The sequence below is a fragment of the Micromys minutus genome, assembly GCF_963924665.1.
Source record: "Micromys minutus genome assembly, chromosome: 27".
Classification (NCBI taxonomy): domain Eukaryota; kingdom Metazoa; phylum Chordata; class Mammalia; order Rodentia; family Muridae; genus Micromys; species Micromys minutus.
The window spans coordinates 21,169,790-21,173,196 of record NC_137962.1 but is presented as its reverse complement, the minus strand read 5'-3'; positions in this window follow the sequence as shown (position 1 = coordinate 21,173,196).

Here is a 3,407-nt window from a genome sequence, read left to right as displayed (position 1 = left end):
TGTGTGTTATAATATAAATATTTAAGACAGGATCTCTCTGTGTAGCCTCAGGTATCCTGAACTACTCTGTGTAGACCAGGCTGGCCTCCAGATCACAGAGATCTCCTTACCTCTGTGCCCTGGGTACTGAGATCTGAATGCTGACATTAACAGTGTAATTTATGCCCGGCAATAATTTTTTTTTACACTCTCTTTAGAGGGCTTAGAGAGATGCTCAGCAGCACTGGCTACTCTTTCAGAGAACCTGAACTGGACTCTTAGCATCCACATGGTGGCTCACAGACATTGATAAACTCCAGCTCAGGAGATCTAAGGCCTTCTTCTGACCTGCTCAAGCACACATGTGGTACACAAATGTACATGCAGGCAAAGCACCCACATACATGAGATTGAAATACAAGGGCTCCCAGAAGCCTGCCCACTTTACCTTTACCTTCTTGCTTACTAGCTGTGTGACCTCAGGAAAGTTACCCAACCTCTCTGCCTGTCTTTAAAAACAGAGATAACTTTTGACTCATAGGATGTCTGTGAGGATGAGAGAGAGTGTCTTAGTTAGGGTTTCTATTGCTGTGAAGAGACACCAAGACCACAGCAACTCTTATAAAGGAAGGCATTTAATTGGGGTGTCTTACAGGTTTGGAGGTTCAGTCCATTATCTTCATGACAGGAGTCATGGCAGCATCCAGGCAGGCATGATGCTAGAAAGGGAGCTGAAAGTTAAGAGAGAGTAACTTGGCTTGAGCACTTGAAGCCTCACAGCCTGTCCCCAGTGACACACTTCCTTCAACAAGGCCACACCTCCTAATTGCCACTTCCTATGAGCCTATGGGCGCCATTTTCATTCCAACCACCATCTATAGCTAGTACTTTTAAGTGTTCCCAGAACAGTGTAGGATGGGGTGAGAATTAAATACATTTAATACGGTAACTGTGTATTCCATCAGTTCTATGGTGCCTTATTGTCTCATTGTATTTTCTCATTGTATCTATATTTCCTTGCAATGTAGCAGAGATGGCAGCTGGGGGTAGCTGTCATTCAATGCCCTTGCAAGCATTAACTTGGCCTGGTAGGTTCCCAAGAACCTTCTCTCTGTTTCCTAGATTAATTATCACTTGAAACGCCCTCACACTGAGTGAGCAACACATGCTTATAGTGAGCCCAGCACTCAGAGGCTGAGGCAGGAGGATCACAAGTTTGAGGTCAGTCTGAGATCCAAAGTGAGACTCTTCTCCAATGATAAATAAATCTTCAAGATGTTAGGCAATAGACTGCTTTCTGATTAGACCTGAGCTTGTTCCACAGCAGAGAATTCATGGCTGGTTCTGGAAACCTCTACAGAAGCCCAGGGCTGCTGGGGTCATAGGCTCTGGTAGGGGACCTACTACTACAACTGTTTTGCTAACGTGGTGTGTTAAACTGTATTCTAAATACTTTTGTTATAGCCACAGATCCTTGATCAAGGCCATTCTGTAGGTGGTGGACAACGGATAACGCAGAAAGAGATTCATCCAAGTGTGGAAAAGAAGAAACTGTGGCGTGCTCGGCCTAAGTGGATCCTAAGCGGGTCATCTGATCAATGTCATTCCCTCTAAGGCTCAGTCAACATCCAGAGAGTGGGAAGGGAATCTGTGAAACACCATGTCCTGGGCTGCTGTACCTGTGAACTCACAACAGGGGTATCACCTGCATATGACCTGTACAAGATGGGGCCCACTAACATTCCACAGAGAATGAGGGTGGAGCTCCTAAAGCCCTACCCTGAGGAGCCATGGGTCGTTAATGGTTGCTGGGGGAGAGGAAGTCATGTTCCTCAGGCGTGTAGCCATTGCTTAGCTGCCCATGTTCAAATGAATGATCTGATGCCTGTGCACATGAACCTTGAATGTAATGGGTCACAAAGCTCACTAAACCAGTAGGCAAGCTTGGGAAGGAAGAGTTGGGAAGGTGAGGGAGGGGAGAAATTCAGGGCAAATGAATTGTGAAGGAATAAACACATAAAATTACACAGTTCAGCATTAGGCAGAGTTACTAAGCACTCCGAAAGATGTAGAAATCGTTGAGCAAGAGCCCAGTCTTACTGATCCAAGAATGAGCACAATTCCCTGTCTTCTTGCAAAACGATCTCCAAATGTTTGTGGCTACAGCTGGAAGAGCCCACAAGGAGATGGAGTGGTGTTGCATTGTATGGTTTTATTACTAAGGAATCAGAGTCATCGCTGTTCCCATGCCCAGCAGTCAAGACCTGCAACAGCGCTTGCAACATGGTATCCGAGGACTGGAAGGAGTTCTGAAAGAAACAGCAGCTGTCAGTCTTGAAGAGAACCCACCTCAAGCCAGCGGGAGAGCTGGGAGAATAAAGGTGCTTACTTCCCAGCCTGAAGACAAATTTGATTCCCATGACCCACATGGTTGTAGAAGAGAACCAAGTCCTACCAGTTATCCTCCGATGTCCATACGCCTGCCATAGTGGATGTGCAGCTCCCAACACAACTAAATAAACGTGGTCTAAATTCTTTTAAGGAAAATGGTATGACTCGCCATGGCTTCTGTAGCCCTGAATGATGAAGAAGTTACCATGAAGGGATGAAAGTGGGGGGCTTAGGCAGGAGGATCGGATTCTGAAGCCAACCTTGGATACATCAAAAGCAAGAAGCAGGAGGTGAGAAGGGTACAGAGGAAGAAGACAGCATCTCCTCTTGGCCACTGGGCTTGAGTGGGAGGAAATCTTTCCAACTCTTTGCTATGCACAGAGATTCTGGTTTGAAGACTGGATTTCTGAGGAAATAGAGGTTCTTTCAGTAACTGAAAACAATGCTTGCTGGTGAGAAAGCATTCTGAGTTCTCTGAATTTAAGAAATTCTAATTGTTGTGTTACATGAAACTCAGCCATCAGAAATCCTTCCCAAGCACACTTCAGAGCGCTGGGGTACATTCTCCCTCATCATGTTGCCCAAAGTCTGTTGAACAGTGGATCACAGATGCATAGCTGGGCTCGCTCTGCCTCAGTGGATGGTTGGACAGACAGACCATGGCTTGAGTGTCTCCCACTCACAACCCCTTTTTGGGCTGAGAAAGTTTTCTGCAGCCCCAGGAATGTAGGTGCGTGAAAGAAGCACACATCTCAAACACTAATAAGAAACCATAAAGAAATTTACTTTTGAGCTGGAGAGATGGCTCAGCAGTTAAGAGCACTGACTGCTCTTCCAGAGGTCCTGAGTTCAAATCCCAGCAACCACATAGGGCTCCCAACCATCTGTAATGGGATCTGATGCCCTCTTCTGGTGTGTCTGAAGACAGCTTATATACAATATATACTTTTATACAATAAATAAATCTTTAAAAAAAAGAAATTTACTTAAAAAATTCTTTGATATATATGTGATTTTACCTTCTATCAAAGACAGAA